We start from the raw sequence: 24642 nt of genomic DNA, 5'->3' as shown, positions 1-24642 counted from the left end.
ATATATTTGAAGTGTCTTCCTTGGAGCCATTGTGGGGTATGATTGGAGCACTGAAGTGTGATTTGAGAAGTCCAGCTTCCAGTCCCCTCAGCCATGAAGCTTACTAGGTAACTTTGGGACAGTCACTGATACTCAGTGTGCATCTATACTGTAGAAATAATGCAGCTTAACACCATTTTAATTGCTGTAGCTCATCCTATGGAATCCTGTGGTTTGTAGTTTTACAGGGTCTTTAGCCTGCTCTGCTAAATAGTGCTGGGCTTCACAAAACTACAAATTTTATTCCTGCATTTCTGCATTTGGTCTGGTTTTTACATGTGAAATCATAGAATCATATAGAATCATAGAATCATAGAGTTGGAAGAGACCACTAGGGCCATCCAGTCCAACCCCCTGCCATGCAGGAAATCCAATTCAAAGCATCCCTGACAGATGGCCATCCAGCCTCTGTTTAAAGACCTCCAAGGAAGGAGACTCTATCACCCTCCGAGGGAGTGCATTCCACTGTCGAACAGCCCTTACTGTCAGGAAGTTCCTCCTAATGTTGAGGTGGAATCTCTTTTCCTGTAGCTTGCATCCATTGTTCCGGGTCCTGTTCTCTGGAGCAGCAGAAAACAAGCTTGCTCCCTCTTCAATATGACATCCTTTCAAATATTTAAACAGGGCTATCATATCACCTCTTAACCTTCTTTTCTCCAGGCTAAACATCCCCAGCTCCCTAAGTCGTTCCTCATAGGGCATGGTTTCCAGACCCTTCACCATTTTTGTCGCCCTCCTTTGGACACGCTCCAGTTTCTCAATGTCCTTTCTGAATTGTGGCGCCCAGAACTGGACACAGTATTCTAGGTGGGGCCTGACCAAAGCAGAATACAGTGGCACTATTACTTCTCTTGATCTAGACACTATACTTCTATTGATGCAGCCTAAAATTGCATTGGCCTTTTTAGCTGCCGCATCACACTGTTCACTCATGTTCAACTTGTGGTCTACTTGTACTCCTAGATCCCTTTCACACGTAGTTTCATTCAGCCAGGTGTCACCCATCCTATATCTGTGCATTTTATTTTTCCGCCCTAAGTGCAATACCTTACATTTCTCTGTGTTGAATTTCATTTTGTTAGCTTTGGCCCAGCTATGTTAGAGAATATGCATATTTGGTGAAAGACTTATTTTGATTTATTCTGAATATCTCATTCTTCAGCAGTATTATGAGAAGGAAAACCTCTGCATCCACCTTTTCCACATCATGTATAATTTTACAAATCCTTAGCACATCCCTCTCCATACTCACTTTTTTTTTCTAAACTGAAAGGCAATAAATATTGAAACCCCTTATCATGTAGCTGTTCCTCCAGGTCCTTGATCTTGTTTGTCTATTGGGGCTTAAAAGAGTTATGGATTCAGTCACACAGTTCTTGGAAATATGGCCTATTTGCAGAAATTTCAATTTGGGAGGCCTAATTTTCTTGGAACATGGTTGCCCATTTTCACTCAGCCAATGATTTCCAGTTGTGTAGCCATGTGTTGTGTAGCAGTTTCATCACTGGCATGTAGTACATTTAGCAAGATCATGTTTATTGCTTAGGCGCTTCAACTGCTCATAAAGCACACACAAAAGTTAATTTGCATTGAATCAAGCACATGCTGTCACAGCATATTCATGACTGACTCCATTCATAGAAGTCAGGCCCGAAAACTGGCTGCCACATGCAGAGAGAGTTGTGGGAACAAATCCTGAAAGGGCAAGAAAAACACATTAAAAGTCACTCTCAAAGAAAGGGTAGAAAATTGTTTCATTAGAACATGCTGGCAAAACTTTTGACCCATCATGCCAAACATAACCAGCCAACAACAATGGAGTCCAACAAAGTTCTCAGTAATCTATAGAGTGTGTTATGTGTTGAACTTTGATAATAAAATGCAGGCTCCAAGCAAATACCAATAAATTCACTGGTCTATTAAAAAGGTCCTATACTGTACCCTGGTAAGATTCTACCAGGATTATATCACAGTTTTGTTCCTAGGCCAAAAGAAGAAAGGGGACTGAGAGGCTGAAAACTGGATGATAACATAAAGGAAATTCTCTTTTTAAAAAAAAAAAAAAAAAAACATAAACAAACAAACAAACAAAAAACACCTTCATCTTTGAGCTTGTCTACACTGGTGAAAAATACTGTACTCACCAGAAGCCTGTGCTGGCCATCCTGACAATGTCTGGCTACTTCCAGGCATATTTTGCTCTGAACCTGGCTTTGCTCTGAACTAAGCAAAGTCAGGGAATATCCTGGTGTTTCCTGGAAACCCCCAAGTGAACGTGGATTCTTTTGGCATTTAAACAGCTGAATTGTGTGTGATTTGGGCACAATTTAGTTGTTCACAATCCAAAAGCCATGCCATCTCCCTTTCCCATGCTGAGCAGTGCAGGGAAAGGGGATGGTCTGTTTTTGGAACTGCCACCACCGCTACTTCTTCACGTGCAGGAGCTCAATGTAAAGCCTGCCTGGCACACCACCACTTCTGCTGAGGTCAGAAATGGGTGCCCAGACTCCTTGTTGAGCATATCTCCAGGTAGCCATTTCGGACCTCAGAAGAAACAATGGCATGCTGGGCAGCCTGTACATGGAGCACCTGCCCATGAGTAAATGGCAGTGGTGGCTTCAAAACAACAGGTATTGACCTGGCCGATGAGGTATTGACCTGGCTGGCCCATGTGCACAATGACATGGTGGCTTACCAGATTCAGCATGGTACATTTGGTCACCATTGTGGTTAGTCCAGGGCCAGGCTAGGCATACTGCTCTGTAATGGTCAATAGAATAAACAGCTGGTTTAGATACGTCCTTTGTGAAATATTTAAGAATTGCCTTGAAATTCCCCATACATTTTATTCAAATTTCACTTTAGATGAAATCTGGGAACAACCTAGGATGTTATAGAAGATCCTTGAATGCTAACAGTAATCTTTACCAAACTTTTCTGAGTTTCCTTTCAAATTCAAATTCAGATATTTTGTCCACTGAGGAATTCCTACCGTGACCCAAATTTGCTTCACATACCAGTTAAGGCAAGAAGTCAATGGCAGGTCCTCCTGTTTTGGCTTCTTTCTTCAGACTGCAAATCAGAGGGTTGTTAAATACTTGGCAGGCTACACTACATGTTTAGTGGGCTGTGTTAGATTTCTCAGGTCACAAGGTGTCCAGCCCTGCTTTAAAATATAACTTCATGTTTGTCTCTCTCCCTCTCTTATTTCTCTTTCTTGCTCACTCTCTGTACATCTATATGGAGAGAAAAGTAATCTTAGTTTTAATAAGCGTGTCTACTGGCATAGGAAGCTATTCAGATTCATTAACAATAAGCCTACAGATAGGAGAGGCTACAGATAGGGAGCATGTGAAACCATGCCAGAAGTCAGTTATGCTCCACTACATCTTATGCCAGACATAATCTTAGCAGCAGTAAGAATCCTCTTTGTAACCAGTTAAGCATGCTGGAATTAAGGAAAAGGGGGAAAGGAAAATTAAAACATTCAATATGGGTTCACAACGGATATATGTGACAAATGTCACTTGAGTAGAAATAATCTGCCCTAGAAGGTATGGAACAAATATCAACACAGGAAGAAAGATTAATGTTGAAACAATCAAAACAAACAAAGCCAAATAATACAAGTAGAAGGTGGTTGAAGCAACCAAAAATACTAACTGTGGTCTGAGGAGTGATGCAGGTAGAAGCAGACTTACTAGACAGTGAAGTATATTACATACTGTTGAAATAAAAATATGACAATGCTATTAGTTACAGTTGAGGAGGCTTGGCCTAGTGCCCCACTACAAACCCCAGGATTCCATAGCATATCATCTTGGCAATTAAAGTGGAACCATAGTGCTATATAACTGTGTTTTGTGTTTATTTAACCTCCAGACCTACTGAGGGAAAAGGACTACTGGTGACGTTGCATGGCTAAACCAACCATAGGAAATAGGTGAGGGAGCAAATGGTATATTCTCAGTGGGTGTGTACAGGTATGGTTTTACAACACAGTCTTTCCACCTCCTGCTCCTAATAAGGGTGATAACATCATGATTACGCAGAGTTCTATAAACACACACACACAATTGGCACTGGGCCTCATATTTCTCATCACTATCTGCTAAAACCACATAAGGCTTTGGTAGTACAAACCCACCTCCCACAACTTCCCAGAAAGCATGCAACTTCAGCATATGTCCCCTTCTCCATATTAGGTCAGGCTAAGTGTTCATTTTTTGAGATATAAAGGGGAGGGAGTGTGTGTTTATTTTAAGTGGAAGGTTTTAATCAAGCTTAGTCAACAATATAGACCATTCTCTAGGAACCGCAATGTTTTCATTTATTGAATAATCGACTAGAATTAATGCTGATGTGAGACATTCAAATTGCACATCTGATGATGTTGCATTCATAGCTTTTTAAAATCGGTTCCTTATGGGGAAGGGAAAGAAGATCTAGGGGCAACGTTAGGACTAAAAAACTCCTACGGGTCTGAAACTGATTGTTCTGCATCTGCAATGTATTATGCATCATTGTTTGTCCTGTCTAGTTTAGTAGCTCCAATTAAGACTAATTCATCTTTGTTTCAGTTGCTGGAGATAATATAATATCAGCCAGGAGGCTGCTACATCAACAAAAGACCAATACAGACAGAAACTTCTTCTAGTCTACACAAAGGAACTGGGAGTATTCATTGGGAGGTCTGACATGAGGTGTTCTTAGTACAGGATAGCACCTCACTCTATAGGTGTTCTGTCCACCCATTCATGAGAATTGGTTAACCTGTACCGGGGCCTGGGAGTTACATCTAGCTGGTTAAAAACAAAATGCTCCATTGGTTTTCTTCCAGACAAGATGGAAAGTATAGAATGAGCTGATCTTTTCCAAAAGTTAGCCCCACCATAAATGTGTAAATTTCAGGGGCATCACTAAGGGATGCCAGGGGGGCACACCAGATAACATCTTAAATGGGGGTGATACCACTGCTCCCCAAACATCTACCTTTTGTGGCATTTGCCTATGTGCCTTTTAAACACTAGATCTCAGCAGAAGAGATGGGGTCAGTGGGGTGAGGATCAGTGGGAGAAGAAAGGAGAGGCCTTAGGACAGGGGTTGGTAACTTATGGCCTGCGGGCCGCATGCGGCCCACCAACGCCTAGGATCCATCCCCAGCCTGGCCCTGCCGCAGATTGCCGCTGGGGCCTTTGGCCTCCGGCGCAAGCGTGTGAGGGCTTTGGCCTCCGGTGCAAGCATGCAGGGCCTTTGGCTTCCTGTGCAAGCGCGCAGTGCCTCTGGCTGCCAGTGTAGGCGCACGGGGGCCTTTGGCTTCCCATGCAAGCGCACGGTGCCTTTGGCCACCGGTGCAGGCACGCGGGGCCTTTGGCTGCCGGCACAGGCATGCGGGGCCTTTGGCCGCCGGTGTAGGCGCGTGGTGCCTCTAGCCGGCGGCGCAGGCACACGGGGCCTCTGGCTGCTGGTGCAGGCGTGTGGGGGCCTTTGGCCTCCAGCACAAGCGCGCGGGGGCCTTTGCACGCGGGGCAAGCGGTGGGCAAGGGGGCAAGGAGGAGCAAGTGGGGGCAAGAGGCGGGCAAGGGGGGCAAAGAGGAGCAAGTGAGGGCAAGAGGCGGGCAAGGGGGGCAAGGAGGAGCTAGCGGGGGCAAGAGGTGGGCAAGGGGGCAAGGAGGAGCAAATGGGGCAAGAGGCGGGCAAGGGGGGGCAATTGTCTATAGAAGCCTCAGAAACATGCATTTATATTAACATTTTTTAAAAAACCAGCAGATTTTTTTGCGTGTCCTCCATTTTTTTAATTAAAAAGTGTCCTCCATTTTAAATTTTTGTCCTACATTTTCCCGGTTTAATTTATTTAATTAATTTATTTAATTATTTAATTATTTTTTTGGCTTCGCCCCCCCGAGTTGTCTGAGGGACAGCAACCTGGCCCCTGGGTCAAAAAGGTTACCTACCCCTGCCTTAGGATATTTTAAAAAAATTAAAATTTAAAATTAATTTTTTAAAAAATATAGCAATAGCAAGTACATTTCTATACTGCTTATCAGTGCACTTAAGTACTCCCTAAGTGGTTTACAATGTGTAAGCCAATTGCCTTCAACAAGCTGGGTACTCATTTTAGTAATCTTGGAAGGATGCAAGGCTGATTCAATCCTGAGCTCCTGGCTGCTATTGGACTCACAACCTTGTGGACTGTGAATGAGTGGCTTCAGTACAGACATTTAATCACTGTGCCACCAGGGGTCTATTTTATTTTTAGATTATTTATATTATTTTAGATGTTCTTTTAAAATGTCACATTTTACCAAATTTTCACTTTAACCACATGAAACTATGTCCATGTAAATACATTTAGGCTGTGCTTATGATATTATACTTTAAAGGTGTAATTTTAATTTTTCTAGTTGTTTATGTCACATTTATTGCCATTACATTCAATGATATAACAAAATTACGATTTATTAGTAACATTAGTACAAAAAACATTAGTAAGGATTCTACATGGTGTGGTATGAGAGGAGGTCTTGTCTGGGGGTTGGGGAGTGACACTATGGGTTACCGCACCGGGGGACCCCAACTCTGCGGTTGTCACTGGATTTTGATTTTGCATTTTTACTGCAGTTTGTTTGTTTGCTTGCTTGCTTGCTTGCAGTCCAACTCCCAGGAGCCTAGTGAAAATGGCTAATGGTATGGGGTCCAAAACATCTGCAGGGTCAAAAGTGGAAAAAGCCCACTTATGCACTTTCAAGTAATGCACTTTCAAGTAATTATAGCTACTCTAAGGTTTTATTGGTAAGATTTGTCGGGTGGGGGTTGTCTTTGCCTTCCTCTAAGGCTAAAAGAGTGCCGAAGCCCAAGGCCACCCACTGGGTTTCCATGGCCAAGTGGGAATTCAAATCCTGGTCTCCAGAGACTTAGTCCAATGCTCAAATCACTATACCATGCTGGCTCCTAGAAAAACACGGCTACAGGCTAGTGGGCCAACCTTTCAGACATTCTCCCTGCTGTTGATTGAATTTCATGATTTGTATCAGATCACAACTTCAGGAGGAAAAACTCAGTGCAGACTTGGGCCTAGAAGCACAGGTGCTGTGTTTTCTTTATTAGGTAAAATCTTTTGGAGGGCTACATGTTCTCTACCCATTTGTTGTTGTTAATTTCAAGGCAAGGCCACTGTCAACCTGTACAGCAGACTACTCTTGAAATAGGAGCTCAAGAGTTTTGACTGCTACAGACTTCTACAAGGTATCAGAAAGTGCACATGTATTCAGCTAGGGTTGCCTGATTTAAAATAGCAAATGGTCCTGCATCTTTAATGTTAGTGGAGAAGAGGGGATTGCAAGCAGGCATTGCTTGTTACCTGGTTGCATGACAAATCGTATGTGCTGAGATTCCCTGTTCTATGCAACTACTAAAAATACTGGACCTATTTCCAGTTTAGCATGTCAGCTTTGGCATTCAAGCACAATTCAATTTAGGATGTTAACAGAATAAAATTATGGCTGGAATTCATAATCACATTTACAAATGTGTAACTCTAGGTCATGCATTCGTAAAGGTGATTGTGAATTCCATTTCATATTCATAATCCCTACATATTCAATAGTGCAGGAAAAATATAGGAATCATAAATGTCCCCCAATCCTTCCTTGTCAGATAGAAACCACTGCGAGCAACAGTCTTCCTGTTGATTGGGACACAACACACTGATGTTCACAACCCCCACCTACCAGCAGTCTCCAGTCCAAGGAGGAATTACAACAGAGATCTTGCCTCTGGCTGTTGCAACAGAGATCACTGGTAGAAGGGGGTGGGAATATCAGTCTGCTGAATCCTGATCAACAGAAGAACAGACCTGTTCATTTGCAGCAGCTGCTGCTCAGTAAAACATGGTTATGGGGATCAGGCTAGTAGATGCTACTGATAACTAAAATAGTTACGTAGCTAGGTAGATGATCCACAAGACTCACCAATGTTTTATGGACTCAGCCTTTCTTATGAAAAATCCTAATGCCATAATTCAGGGCTTGGCCTATTGTAGCAACATGCATCACTCATTCAGTCCAAGACTTTGATTCTATATGCTTTGACTGAAGTTCCTGTGTGGCAGGGAGTTGGACTGGATGGCCCTTGTGGTCTCTTCCAATTCTATGATTCTGTGATTCTATGACTTTAGTGTTGCTGTCATCACCACCAACATGACCTTCATTAATTTAGACATGAATTTAGGGATGAATAGCATTTAAAATCTGGTTTTAATGATGTTGTTTTTAACTCACAAATTCTGTGGGGTTTTTTGTTGTTGTTGTTTTACTATTTATTGGCTGTTTTTATATCATTTCTGAAACTTTTTTCTTAACGCTGCATTGGGTACATACTGGGCTAAAATTTGGTAAACAAATAAATAAAGTCATATGTTGCAAAAAATGCTCAGATTTTGAGATTCTAGAGCTGGAAATCAGGGGTGGAAATTGTGTTATCCTCCAGATATTTTTGGACTGTAACTTCAATAGCCTTAGCCACCATAGTTCATGGCGAACATTACAAGGGAATGCAATTCACCAATATCTGAGTGTGACATGTTCCTCATCTCTTCCTTCAATTGTACCCTCCTAAAACTTGCAACCCCCCCCCCCCGCAAATTGTCTGCCTAATTTGGTGATCTAAGGAAATGTTTCATTATATTTTCTTCATCCTGCCCCAAATCATATCATTTTTACCTAGAACAGAGATGAGCACTTCTGGCTTTCCAGACATTGTTGAACTGCAACTCCCATCAGTCTTTGCCAGCATAGCCAATGCCAAAGATTAGGGATGCTGCATTCCAAAAAAATATCTCGAGGATCATAGTTGTCCAACCTTGGCATAGAACATTACCAATCCATAAGGGAGATTAAAAAATATAGCATTTTCTGTAGGTGCCACTGGATGGCACTATGTTCAATATGGCACCTGCAATGCTTGAATGTTTCCTGTGTTTCACATGGTCAGTGGGGCGGTGTTTGGGGCCCTTGATCTTTCCAGACATCCTTTTTGCTGGCGAATTGCCTATCCTAGAAACTTACAGGAGAGAAAATTCACGTTTTAAATAGACTGCAGGGTCACTGTTGTTTAATATTAAAAAAGGAAACAAACCAGTCAACCTATTTTTTTCAAACCACTAATTGATTTCTAACCAGTTTCAGTTTTGTTTTATGAGGGCCATTATGGGAGCCACCATGGTGTAGTGGTTTGAGTGTTGGACTATGACTCTGGAGACCAGGGTCTGAATCTCAGCTCAACCATGGAAACCCTGTGGGTGACCCTGGACAAGTCACACTCAGTCTCAGAGGGTGACCCTGGATAAGTTACATACTCTCAGTCTCAGATGATGGCAATGGCAAACCTCCTGTTAACAAATCTTGCCAAAAAAACACCCCATGATAGGTTCATCTTTGGGTCACCATAAGTTGGAAATATCTTGAAGGCATACAGCAACAACAATATTTAGCAGCCCTGCTAGAAGGTGCCAGTGCAAGAAACTGGCTCAGGGTTACAGTGGTTGTCTTATTTATGCTCTGTTTGAAGGTATCCATTATTTTTACTGGCCTGGGATGCTAATGTGAAAGTAGTAGGGGTGCTGGATCTCAGGACCTGGCACCTCTTCTCCAGTTTTCAATGTGAGGAGGAAAACTCTCAGGGTGACAGCACTGCCTTAAAAATGTGCATAAGTTTTTCTCGTTTGTTACACATGGTGTTGTTTTTTGTAACTGTGATTGACCATAATATATCCTGCTTAAATGCATCATCAAGGCAATATGCCTGATAATGTCACCTTTGTTATATCCCCAGGACCTGCCCATTGTAACATCACAAGGGGCAGCCCTAGGTCTCTCTCAGCCTTGCAACCTGAAGGCTGGGATAGTCATGGCCTGGTAACCAAGGGTTGTTTATTTCTTATCTTTCCTATATATTCAATGTCCTTTGCCCCCTCTTCTCTCTTCCTTCCTTGCTTCCACTGGAAACAGATTTGGGTACAACATCCAAGCCTGGCATAGAGAGAGTGGCAAAATTCTGAAGTTTCCCCGGTAACCAAAAGGATGGTAGATCCACTAGTTTTATGGCTGTCTGTATCCCAGCCTTGCCATGTTTCAGAACCCAGCCTTTGCTGGTACAAGTGGTACATTTAGACTCACAGAGATATCTCTAACCCAACAGAGGCCCTTTACATTGGATAAACCCACACTGGTAGACCCTTTCTTTGCTAGTGGAACATACTCCTTCATCATCATTGTTTTGATGGTCTTTTGAGGGAGTTGTGGTTATTCTCTTTGTCACTAGATGTTAAATTTGCCCTACATGACTTCTCACTTACTAGGTTATAATGTGAGAGCATGTTCACTTTACCTATAAACCAAGCCTTCACCAACCATGCCACATGTGGAGGTAGCACCTTGCCAGGTGAAGGAACTGGTGGTGGTGGTGGCAGCAAAGATGAGAAGAAACAGATAACGTAGCCTTTTCCCTGGACTAGCAGAGCCTTCACCAGCCATAATCCCATGAGTGATGGAAGCAGCCCCTTGCTGGATGGAGAAAGAAGCAGCAGTGAAGGCAAAGATAAGGAGGTCCTTAGCAACATCTTTACCACCTTCTTCCTCACCTCTGCCACTTCTCTGGTCCTCCTCTTTATCTTCACTGCCACTTTGCGTGTTCACTGGCCATGCTGACCAGAAGTGCCAAACCTTTATCAACCATGCTGGGCAGCATATGCAGAAAATTTTTTAAAGTAACTATGGCCCGTTCGACACGGGCGTAAAGTACGTCCCCAGGATGTACTAGGGTTAGGAAAGGGCGTGCTTTATGCACGCCCCTAACCCTAGTACGTCCTGGGGACGTACAAAATGGCAGCGCCTGTTCTACATGGGAGCCGCCATCTTGATGTTGCGGACGCCTAGTGGACGCATGTTGCGCTGCACTAATGACGTTGCGAGTGCACCATTGGCGCCTTGCAGTGTCATTAGCACGCTGCAACAAGAAGTGCCATTTTGGGGCTTCTTCTTTGCGGCGTGGAGGAGCCTCGTGATTTGGCCGCTGAGGCTCCTCCGCACAGCAAATGAAGGCGCTGGTAGACCGCCCGTTTTGGGTGGTCTGTAACGTGCCTATAAAATCTGGAGGGCAAATGGTTAAGTGTGGCTCTCCTACTTAAACCAGAACAGTTGACAGCTGTGGCGTATGCTTATGGTGACCTTAACATGAACATATAATGGGGTTTTCTTGACACAATTTATTCAGAAGTTTGCCATTGCCTTGCTCCGTGGCCGAACAGAGATTTGAACCCAGTTCTCTTGGAGTCCTAGTCCAACATTCAAACCACATCATAGTGCTGGCTTTATTGAGTGGTATTAGTCACACAGTTTGATGGAAATTAATACATTTATGTGCTCAGGCATCACCAGTAGACTCTGCTACCCAAGGAGAGTAGGACTTGACATTGGCCCTGCTGTTTAGTGAATTAAAATTGGCAGTAAGATTTAGTAATAACAAATTCTAGGCTAGTCCACAGGCCTATTTAAGAGCTTGAAGATCAGAATGCCTATACAGTGAGACTTAACTTTGGATCTGACCTCGCTTTTCTAGCACGAGGCCCAGTGGCACGTAACAAAGCAAATCCAAACATGCTGCTGTGTTCACTGAAGCAGCAAAGACAGCGTAAAGAAAATTTCCTTACAACCCCCCCCCCTCAGTTCATGCTGTTCTTCTAAACTGTTTATAAATATGCAGCCAGTCCTTGGCTTCAGAATACTTTACAGCTCTAGCCTTCAAGGATTCAATCCAACTTCAAAACAGAGGTCAGACTGACTTCCCTGCTTTAGAAAGCAAAGCACAGAAGGGAACTCAGTCTGAAACAGTGAAAACTGGGGCATCATATTAAAAAAAATGCAAAGCAGGCCTTGCTCCAGTTCCCTTGGTAAAAACCAAATTGGTCAGTAACCTTGCCAGCTTCTCTGTCTGCTGCCCTCAATTTCCTTATCAAGCAATGACTTCTGATACCCTTTAATCTGCTGTGTGTGTTATTCAGTGTCAGTATCTGCACAGGACAAAATGTGTTCTTTCTGCTTCAAGTCCCAAAGTTTGGTCTGGGGCTGATCTCACCCTTATCTTCCTTGTTGTTATGCATCAAAATAATAAATGAATCTATTGCTCCCAGTTTTTCTTTACTCACACAGAAAATCTGATTCCATAAATGGACTCTTGTACTAAGTCTGATACTTGGATCCTCTAAGCCTATTACTGTCCACTGCTCCAGTGGCTCTCCAAATACTTGATATAACACCAAAGGCATTAAAAACCAAAAACAAAAGGGATGGTAGGTGTGTAAATACTATATAATCATAATAGATGCATAGAGAAATCAACCATAAGAAAACAACTACTCAATGCCTTTCCCCAAATAGATTAATCCCCCCCCCCTCAGCCCAAACTATTCCAGAGGGATTTCCAATTGCATAATGAATTTGCAATTGGAATCTTAAGGTTGGAATTCTTTGACATCTTTCCATGGGAACAGTGTTGTGGGGGGGGGGGGGGAATCTCACCATTGCCAAGGTTCTAGTCCAGACTGATCATCTCAGCATAGCACAATGGTTCCTCAAAAACTCTTCAGTTCTCTCAAAAGATTTAGCTCCAGAACAGTTTTTGATATATGCAGAAAATACTACATTTGGCCCTTTGGATCCAAAGGCTTCCAGTCTGCAAATTCATACACAAATTATCACACCCCATATTATTAAGTGGCAGCAATGTGAACACGGACCTACTGAAGCATGTGTATTCATTTTGCCACCATTTAATAATATGGGACGTGATTACATTTTTTTCACATTCACAGAGTCCCAGGACCAAACCCTTGTGGTTCCAAAGACTTAACTGTATATGAAGATCCTAAAAGTTCTGCCTTTGCAGCAAACAAGTACTGTATATTCTGAACTATAAGTCAAAAAATGTATGCCCAAAGTTGACCCTAAAATCCTGGGTTGACACATACGAGTCAGTATGGTAATACTGCTTAGAAAGGTCCTGATAGAGGCTCCACCCGGATGCCCACTCTCCCTGCCTAGGCAGTGATCTGTGGAGCTGCGGAGGCAGGGTGTGTGTGTGTGTGTGTGTGTGTAAGAGGTGATTCCCTTCTCAATTAGATGTTAAATCCTTCCCTACCCATACCCCTCCTCCTCCTCTGGATCTCTCTGCTCACTAAGTACCCCATTTAACTCCATTTCCTTCCCTTCACAATCCAGTATTAAAACCTTCTCTCCCCATCCTCCTCCTCCTCCCTCTCTGGATCTCTTCTGCCCACCAAACCCCATTATCCCTCTAGTTCCTTCCCTTTTCAATCCTTTGGAGGTCTTTAAACAGAGGCTGGATGGCCATCTGTCAGGGATGCTTTGACAGAGAGTTCCTGAATGGCAAGGAGGTTGGACTGGATGGCCCTTGTGATCTCTTCCAACTCTATGATTCACTGATGAAAACCTCCTCCTCTTGCACCAGGGAAGTGATGTTAGGAAGTCAGGAGAGGTCCAGAGAAGAAGGAGGGAGGAAAGTGGTGTCTTCTCTTTTAGATCTTTTGTTACATGCCCCCAAGTTCTACCCTCAACTTATCCATGGGTCATATCAAAAATCATTATTTTGGTCCTAAAACCTGCCCTTGACTTATAATCATAATAATAATTTTTATTTATTTATATCCCGCTTCTCCCTACAGGGAATCTCCTTTATCCAAAATGCTTGGGTCCAAAGGTGTATGGGATTTTGTACAGACTGTATGCACCAACCCTTATTATCATTATTATTTTTTTACAGATACTGTATTCTCCAAGACAGACAAAACTGGCTCTCTTTCAAGGTCCATCTCTGCAGACAGATTTAAAAATATATTCATCTATCACAGTCTAAACAACTATTAGTTCTATGAAGGTATTATTAGTTCCTTTGTGATCATTTGGTTTGTTTTACTTCCTTAAAACATTTCCAGATTTAAGCCATTGTTAATCTGTGTCTAGAATTATTATTACCCTCATCATAATTTCATCCTCTATTTATTTGTCATCTCTAGAACTGTATTATTATATCATCACTGTGGGAGTGGGACCAAATAAGCAAAGTTTATCTTGGCTTGACTTTTTACAACTGCGGCTGTTTCTCTGGCACCTCTTTCCTGGAGAAACTATTTGTGTAATTGTCTGCCTCTCTGCTTGTGGTTGTGGAAGATGATGTGGGGACATGGTTGTACCAGAACAGTTGCTTTATCAGTGTGCTGCCTGTTCACTGATTATTTATATTACTTTAAAGTAGATGATGAAGACAATGAAGTATTTAAAGATATTCATACCTTGGCTCCATCATAAATCAAAATGCAGATTATAGTCAAGAAATTGTGAGAGTCAATGTGTTGGAACAGGTTGAGTGTTGGAGCAGGACTCTAGGAGACCAGGGTTCAAGTCTCTGGTCATGAAAACCCACTAGGTGACCCTGGACAAGTCAGACTCTCTCAGCCTCAGAGGAAGGCAATGGCAACCCCTCTCTAAAACTCATGATAGATTTGCCTTAGGGTCACCATGTTGGAAACAATTTGAAGGCATGCAACAAAGTCAAGAAATCAGAAGGAGACAAGAACGTTGAAGGGCAGGAACTAGATGTTCTCAACCTGTGTGTCGTGACCCCTTTGGGGGTCGAAGGACCTTTTCACAGGGGTCACCTAAGACCATCGGTAAACACATATTTCCAATGGTCTTAGGAACTGAGACATCACAATTGTATGATTGGGGGTCACCACAACATGAGGAACTGTATTAAAGGGTGGCAGCATTAGGAAGGTTGACAACCGCTGCCTTAAGGTATATTGTTGAATATGAAAGTAAGGGTTGTCCATACTATTGAATTTTCCATTTCTATATATGGTTGTAAAAGTCAGACAGTGAAAAATGCTGATAGGAAGAGAATCAACTCATTTGAAATGTGGTGCTGTAGAAATGTTTTGTGGATATAGAATCATAGAATCATAGAGTTGGAAGAGACCACAAGGGCCATCCAGTCCAACCCCCTGCCATGCAGGAAATCCAAATCAAAGCATCCCCAACAGATGGCCATCTAGCCTCTGCTTAAAGACCTCCAAGGAAGGAGACTCCACTACACTCCGGGGGAGTTTGTTCCACTGTCGAACAGCCCTTACTGTCAGGAAGTTCCTCCTAATGTTCAGGTGGAATCTCTTTTCCTGTAGCTTGCATCCATTGTTCCGGGTCCTGTTCTCTGGAGCAGCATAAAACAAGCTTGCTCCCTCCTCAATGTGACATCCTTTCAAATATTTAAACAGGACTATCATATCACCTCTTAACCCTCTCTTCTCCAGGCTAAACAACCCCAGCTCCCTGAGTCGTTCCTCATAGGGCAAGGTTTCCAGACCTTTCACCATTTTAGTCGCCCTCCTCTGGACACGCTCCAGTTTCTCAATGTTCTTTTTGAATTGTGGTGCCCAGAACTGGACACAATATTCCAGGTGGGGCCTGACCAGAGCAGAATACAGTGGCACTATTACTTCTCTTGATCTAGACACTATACTTTTATTGATGCAGTCTAGAATTGCATTGGCCTTTTTAGCTGCCGCATCACACTGTTGACTCATGTTCAACTTATGGTCTACTTGGACTCCTAGATCTGTTTCACATGTACTTTCATTCAGCAACGTGTCTCCCATCCTATATCTGTGCATTTCATTTTTCTGCCCTAAGTGCAGTACCTTACATTTCTCTGTGTTGAATTTCATTTTGTTAGCTTTGGCCCAGCTTTCTAGTCTATTCAGATCATTTTGAATGTTGGTCCTGTCCTCTGGAGTATTAACTATTCCTCCTAATTTGGTGTCATCTGAAAATTTGATAAGTGTGCTCCCAATTCTGTCATCCAGGTCATTGATAGATATCATGGACTGCCAAAAAAACAAAACAAAACAAAATGAAGGAACTCAAGAGCAAATCAAGTCTGAATTCTCACCCTAGAAGCCAAGACAAGTAAACTGAAATTGTCATACCTTGGACTTATCTTGAGAAAACATGACTCATTAGAAAAAAGGTCTCTCATTCTTAGGTTCACCATATGTCAAAGTCAGCTTGACAAGAAGTCGCAACAACTACACATACTCAGTGTAATAATTATATTTTTCATTTGCATCTTAGATTGCATCAAGAGTTTCACATACATAACTTTGATGATATTTACAGCAATTCCCAAGTGAAGTCAATATTGTGATATCATCCCTATTCAGATCTTGAGTTCTTTAAAGAGCTGGTATCTTCACCCACCAACTGTGAGCACTGAAAGGGGAAAAACAAAGGCAGTTTGCTGCCAAGTCAGGACCAGTGGGATGGGATGAGAATGTTCCACCCTTCTTCCCACACTCTGCCCATTACGTCTCCCTCCTGGGTGCCCCGAATGGGATCAGAAATGCATTCCCATTGGCAGTTCCCTAAAATTACTGGTGCTTTTGAAAAGATGCAGAAAATGTCTTGGTATCAAAAGCAACGGGGTAAGTGGGATTTCCACTGCTGCTCCCCCCCCCCCCTGAAATTGGGATCAGGAAAACCCATATGAACAACTCCACAGAGGCTTGCCCTTTCCCTTCCACAGGAGATGGAACTCTGGACACATGTATGTGCCTATACCAAGCAGATTGAGTAGAAAGAGAGGGTGGAAAGGAGGAAAACTTTTTGGAAAAGTTTTTATTCTAAGCAAGTAAATCTCACATTAGCAAAGGTATCACATACACGAAGGCACCTTCCTTCAGGCCTTATGTAGGAGTAGTTACAAGGGAGTTTATCAAATGGGAGGAATTTCTCTTAAATTCGAATGAAAAGAAAGTGGGGCCAGAACGCATTCACTTAAAGTCGCTAGTTTTGCGCAATTATGGGAATACGCATTGCATTCGAACTGGCTCCCCATTGGCCAAAAATAGCATGCCATTGCCCGAATTTGCATGTGGCAATCTATCACGCAATAACATGAAACCCCATGATTGCCTTCAGACTGACTTCCCATTGCCCGAATTTGTGTGTAGTGGGTTATCACGCAATAATGTTAAACCCCATGATTGCGTTAAGATTGCCATCGGATTATACTTCCAATTCCCTTTGTCTGATAAACCCCCATGTTACAAAACAGTCTTAAATCACATTCACATATCTTTGTAACACAAGTAGCTCAACATGTATTCCACCTTTTAGCCTTTTGTATAAATGTTGATGTTACGTTTTACTGTGATTGTTGTTGTACATTGTTGTTTTTAACTGGTTTTATTATTGTTGTGAACCGCTATGATCTATGGAATAGCGGTATATAAATAAATTTTATTATTATTATTATTATTATTATTATTATTTCTGTTCTGCTCAAAATACAGATGGTATTCTGGGGCTTTGGATCTTCATGAGAAGCTAGTAGTCTTGACCTTCTTGTTCCATCTATGACCAGGCTTCTCTAGGAAAGGTGAGGCAGGCAGAATCTCTTTTACCCTTCTTTACGCTAATGGAAGAACACAATATGTTTGACATCTGGAGATATAAATACAAACAAACAAGGAATTATACCTTCTATTCAGAAGTACATGACTCCTTTTCCAGAATAGACTTTTTTATTGCCACAAAAACATTAACATCACAAGTGGAATCAATGGATATCTTGACAAAAATGTCATCAGATCACAACCCAATTTTATTAAAGCTGCAGGAAAAGAAGCAAGACTTTATATGGAGACTAAATAATGATTTACTAAACGAAGAAAGTATTGTGAACAAAGTGAAAGAAGAACTTAAACATTACTTTGAAATTAACACAACAGAAAGAATGAAACAAAAAACAATCTGGGATGCTAGTAAAGCTTACATCAGGGGTATATTTATAAAAATAAACTCGGAAAAAAGAAAGGAAGAACAGAAAAAAGAAAATAGAATTAGAAAAGAATTAAAAGAGCAAGAAGAGGAATGGAAGAAAAAGGGAGATAAAAAACTTAAAATGGAAGTACTAATTTTACAACAAAGATTAAGATCAATGGCAATTAATGAAATACAAAAGAAACTGAGAATTTGTAAACAGAAACATTTCGAGTACGGGAATAAAGCAAGTAAATTACTAGCAAATAAATTAAAAAAGAAAAGAGAGAAAAGATTGATAACAGAAATTTGTTATGAAGGAACATCGATTACAAACCAGGATACTATACATAAATTATTTCTGGAATATTTTGAAAAATGATATGGAAATCAATTACAAGATGCAGAGAAAGAAAAAGATATTAAGGAAATACAAACATATTTAGAAAAACAAATGATAAGTAAACTGAACGAAGAACAAAAAGAAAATTTAAATCGAGAAATCTCCAGGAAGGAGGTTGCAGAAGTAATTAAAAATATGAAACCAGGGAAAACACCTGGGCCAGATGGCCTTTCATCAAATTATTATAAGAAAATGTATGAAGTGATTGTAGATCCTTTAACAAAGGTCTTGAATGATATTAAAAACAACAGATTACCTGATACTTGGAAAGACGCTTCCATAACATTAATACCGAAAGAGGGGAAGGATAATCTTGAGATTGGAAATTATAGACCTATTTCATTAATCAATACCGACTACAAGATATTTACAGCAATTATAGTGGGATGATTAAAGAAAATATTACAAGAAATTATCCATAGTGACCAAAACGGTTTTATACCCAACCGTCAAATTAAAGATAACCTAAGAACGGTAATAGATATCATAGAATATTTCGAACACCATAATGAAATTTTTTTGCAATGATACTATTAGATGCTGAAAAAGCTTTTGACAGGGTTAAATGGACATTTCTTGTTGAGGTAATAAAAAAATGGATATGGGCATGAACTTTGGAATATGGATAGAGAACATTTATAAAGAACAAAGAGCACAACTGATGATAATAATATTGGAAATGGACAAGACAAGGTTGTCCTCTATCCCCTCTATTGTTTGTTATCATAATAGAAATATTAAATAATGTGATACGAAATAAATCAGAAATAAAAGGTGTAATGGTAAAAGATCAAACTTATAAAATCAAAGCATGTGCGGATGATGTGATCTGCTTCTTAGAAGAACCAAAAATGAGTACTGACTATTTGAACACAACGATAAAAGAGTACGGGAAAGTATCAGGATTCAAAATTAATCAGAAAAAACAGTGATGCTAACAAAAAATTTAAATAAGGAAGAAGATAAGGAATTAAATGAGAGATCTGAATTCACAACAGTAAATAAAGCAAAATATCTAGGGATACATTTAACAAAGAAAAACATTGACTTACTTCAAAATAACTATAATAATACTTGGAAAGAAATACAGAAAAATTTAATAAAATGGACTAAATTGAACTTAGCGTTACCAGGAAGAATAGCTGTTATTAAAATGCAGGTATTTCCAAAGATGATGTATTTGTTTCAAAACCTCCCAATAATAGCAGATGAAAAAATATTTGATAAATGGCAAAAAGATTTAACAAATTTCATCTGGGAAGGAAAAAGAGCAAGAATCAAATACAAACTATTAACGGGGGGAAAGGAAAAAGGAGGGTTTGCACTACCTAATCTCAAACTATATTACTACGCATCATGCTTACAGTGGATAGAGGAATGGATTAATCTTGACAATAAAAGAGTACTCACACTAGAAAGCTGCAATATGAGATTTGGATTTCACGCTTTTCTATGGTACGATAAGGATAAACATAACAAAGATTTCCAACACCATTTTATTAGACAATTGCTCTTTAAAATTTGGTTAAGAATTAAAAAACAATTTTATAAAGAAATACCAATGTGGGTATCCCCACAAGAAGCATTTCAGTACAGATCAAAGGAAAAAGGGAAATTCTGGATAAAGCATAAAGATTTAATTATATTTGATAAAGAGGAAAATTACAGATTTAAAACCTTAGAACAATTGAAAAATGAAGAAATAAACATTCAATGGTTTATATATAATCAATTATACGAGCAATTCAAAAAAGATAGAAAAACAAGAGGATTCATAAATGAGATAAATGAATTGGATAAAATATTTTCAGATAAGAGTAAAAAATATATCTATATACTATGAAATATTAAAAGCTAGAAATATGGAAAATGAAACTGTAAAACATGTATGGTGAAATGGGTGCAAGATATTGGGAATCCTATAGATTTAGAAATCTGGGAAAAAACAAGGAAAATCTCGAATAAATATACTTTGTGTCAGGAATATAAAGAAAATTTTCTTAAAATGATGTACAGGTGGTACATGACTCCCTATAAACTGAATAAGATGTATAACACTGGTAATATAAAATGTTGGAAATCTGGTAAACCAGATTGGTCATTTATACATCAATGGTGGAATTGCATAAAAGCCAAAAAGTATTGGGAAAAGATACAGAGATTGATAGAGGAAATATTAAGAATTAAAATCCCACCAGACCACCTGACTTTTCTGCTGAACATGACACATAGGCTAAGAATTGATGAAAAGAAAACGCGTATAATACTGTATATGGTTTCCGCCGCAAGGATAGTATACGCAAAATATTGGAAACAAGATTATATTCCTTCAGAAGAAGAATGGTTAGTTAAACTTAGAGAAGCTATGGATCTAGATATATTAACCTCAGGCTTGAAAGATAGAGATAGAAAATGTACTATTGAAGATTGGAACTGTCTTAAAACATATAGTATTGCAAACGGATGGAATTTTGATTAAATGGTGAATTAAGTTTAAAAGAATAATATGGGGAAATCTAATGGTTTAATATTTAGATAAATATACTGCCTCTTTGATTCTGTCTGTACAATGGAACAATATAGAAATATGGGAGCTTTATTATAAGAATATACAAAGCTAGAAAGGAAAATAGATCTACAAAGTAATCTAGTTAAGAAAATGGTGAATATACTTGACAAAGGAAGATTCAATAATATTGAGAAAAAATATATGGTATATATCTGTACGTGAGTATATAGATGATAATGTGATATTGAAAGTCGTGATAGTTTTCTTTTTTAGTTAGTGTAGAGAATCAATGTATAGATGTAGAAGTTATGTGATGTCTTGTGATAGTGTGTTGTTATATGTATATGTATATTTGTGTTAATGTTGTCTTTATTAATAATTTTTTTTAAAAGAATCTCTTTTACCCTTCCAACTACCCCAAAAGTCTTCTGCCTCATCATGCTGTGTTTTTATAACCTCTCATCCCAAAGTTCTTCACCCCTCTCATAAGCTGACCATTCCCCATCGGGTGATTGTCTCTCAGGACTTCTGCTAATCCTACATGATATTCCCCCAATAAATGTAACATAACCAATCATGTAATCAGCCCTTTGTTTGGCTGGATGTAAGCCCACACCCCTTAGCTATGCTACCCAAGATAACTCTATCATGCATCCAGTGCTGATGCTGTTAAAAATCTTCCACCTAGACAGAGGACAAGGAAGAATGGATCTGGTGAGCATAAGATAGAATCATAGAGTTGGAAGAGACCCCCAAGGGCCATCCAGTCCAATCCCCTGCCATGCAGGAATTCACAATCAAAGCACCACCAACAGCTGGCCATCCAGCTGTTGTTGAAAAACCTCCAAAAAGAAGATTCTAACACACTCCAGGGGAGTGCATTCTGCTCCCAAACAGCTCCTACTGTCAGGAAGGTCTCCCAATGTTTAGGTGTAATCTCTTTTCTTGTAGTTGGAAACCATTGCTTTAGGTCCTGTTCTCAGGAGCTGCAAAAAGCAAATTTGCTCCATCTTCTGTATGACATCCCTTCAAATATTTAAATAGGGTCATCATTTCACCTCTTAACCTTCTCTTCTCCAGGCTAAACATGCCCAGCCACCTAAGTTGTTCCTCATAGGGCATGGTTTCCAGACCATTCACCATTTTGGTTGCCCTTCTTGGGACACGCCATGAGATATTTTGTTAAAAGAAGCTTTGTTGAGTGAGGCATGCCTGTAAAGAAAAGTTAAATTGGTGTTGTCCTTTAGCTGTTAAAGACACTAACCATGTAGAAACTTGGCACAGCTGACTGAAGGTAACTGAGGGAATTAACCTGGGTCGGCTCCAGAAAACAAAACTGTAAAACGGATGGGACAATGCCAAGAAAGGATGTCCAAGGCATGAATATGCACACAGTTAATCTGAAGAGCAGAATAGATAAAACATTGTACTGTAAAACAGGACTGAAATCTTGCCTCAGGAGATGCAGCTATGTAGACATAGTTATTTCTCTGTAGCTATGTCTCTCTATGCTTCCCCTCAAAACCTACCTTTTAAGCAGTGTTGTTGTTGTTGCTGTTGTTTGCAACGTAGGCAACTGTCTCTCCTCCAGGGACCCATTCACATTATAGTGCTTTAACTGCCAGGGCTGCATCCTATGGGATCCTCGGATTTGCAGTCTGATGAGGCACTAGAGCTCTTTGTCTGGGAATTCTAAGTGTCCCTCCCAAATGTGCACATTTCAGGATTCCATTGGAACCATAGCAGTTAAAATGGAATAATAGCACTATAATTTTGTAGCGTAAACAGGCTCCAGACATTTTGGCCTACAACAGCTAGCAGTTGCAAAAAGCAACACTACTGACAGGGGATTATGGAGATACTAGGCTTTTGTTTTTAATGGTTTATTGTGAAGTCTAAACAGAGCAGGAATCAGTACTCTGGTTCTCTCTCTCTGTGTCTCTCAGGAGGCCGTATTCCAACTATATTTTAAACTGGTTTGCAAGTCAGTATGAAGTGGTTTGCACTTGAACCAAATCACTGAAGTGATTCAGAGAGGGGGGCATGCTCTAGACCCATTTAACCCATGTCTTTTTTACTCTGATTTTTTCCGTCTTTTTTGAGAAATCCAAGTGTGAATCAGATGTGGATCGGAATCGATTTCAAGAATCGAATTCACAAATCGATTCAGTGTCAGTGTGAACGGGATGTGGGTGCTTGTGGGCATTTCTGGAAGTACATAAAAGTGATTATATTGATGGACAGAGAAAAAAATACATATATATTGCTGAAAATACTTCAAATTGAACTGATTCGTTTGCCAGTGTGAACTACAAATGGGTTATTTTGAGAGACTCCCAAAGGAAACTATTTAAATTGAATTGATTCATTCATCAATGTGAACCACAACTGGGTTTTTTGTGTGTTTTTTTTTTTAGAGCAAGAAAATGCAGTTGGGGCAAATGTAGTATGAATCATACTCCACTGCCGAACCAATCCATCGATTCGCATCGAAATGCGATTTTTTTGTAAGTGGGAACAAGGCCACAGTTTGCTTTGGATTTGATACTCTAGCTTGTTGTGGAAAGAAGCATACAAGAACGCTGGTGCCTGCTGTGTTCAGACATTGTAAACGAACCATAGAGAACGGTTAGTGGTTTTTACTCAATTTCCTCCTGCTACAGATGGGAGTGATTGAGCATTGTACACAAACATACTCCAGGACTGTAAGCCAGGGCTGTGACTTGCAGTCAGGACAAAAAGGCATTACATATTACAGGCAGAGAAGTTCAATACTGCTTAATACTGGAATATATTAACATCAATATTTTTAATCTGTTGATTTTAACTTTTAAAAGTTTCTATTCTGCTCTCCAAAACAAAAACACCCATACAATTTCCTAGAGTGTCTGAAAAACATAATACAGTGGGCTCCTAGTATCTGCTGTGTTTGGTTTCAGGATCCCCTGTGGATACCAAAATCTGTGGACATACAAGTCCCATTAAATACAATAGAGAGTAAAATGGTAACCCTTAGATAAAATGGCAAAACCAAGGTTAGCTTTCTGGAATTTATATATATATATTGAATATTTTCAAGCTGTGCTTGAATCCACAGATAAAGACTCTATGGATATGGAAAGCTGATTGTAATAAGATAATAACATAGAGATATTTTTTAAAAAGAAAAAGAAATGTACACAAACTGAAAGAATGATGCCAAGACAACAAACCTAACACCATAGGTAAGAATCTCTATTAAAATACCTGGGAATGTTAAAATCTTCAGTTGGAATCAAAGCAACAAAACAAAAGGCAAGAAAACACTCCACATCTGGGTGCCACAACTGACAATGTCTGGTCTCTGACTGCCATCCTTCATAAGTGTGATGGTGGTTTCCTAGGAAAAGGCCTCTCAAAATGATTTAAATAACTCAGCAAGTTTGTGTAACCAAAGAAGAGGGGCAGAACATACTCAGCATCAGGACCATGAAATAGCGCCAGGGCTGGACGTAAATCATAGGCAGGCCCTGTCTGCACAGATAAAATAAAGCATCCTACCCCACATACCCCCAGTTCACTTGGTGAGGAGTCCAGAAGATGCAAGGCACTATGCCCCAGTCTGGTGCAAACAGGCCAGATCATGTCCAGCACCAAAGCCATGGCATACTTACAACTGAATAAAAATGTCACTCCAAAAGTTGCTTCACATCTCCGCGCCATACGATTAATGCTAAGCACCTTGTTTTGACCTCAGATTGAAGTGACACACCACTGCCACTGCCACCATGGAACACATGGGACATGTATGCAAACAGCCA

This window comes from Sceloporus occidentalis, unplaced genomic scaffold (genome assembly GCF_023333645.1).
Source record: "Sceloporus occidentalis isolate IW3139 unplaced genomic scaffold, rSceOcc1.0.p SCAF_1, whole genome shotgun sequence".
NCBI lineage: Eukaryota > Metazoa > Chordata > Lepidosauria > Squamata > Phrynosomatidae > Sceloporus > Sceloporus occidentalis.
This window is presented reverse-complemented; position numbering follows the sequence as displayed.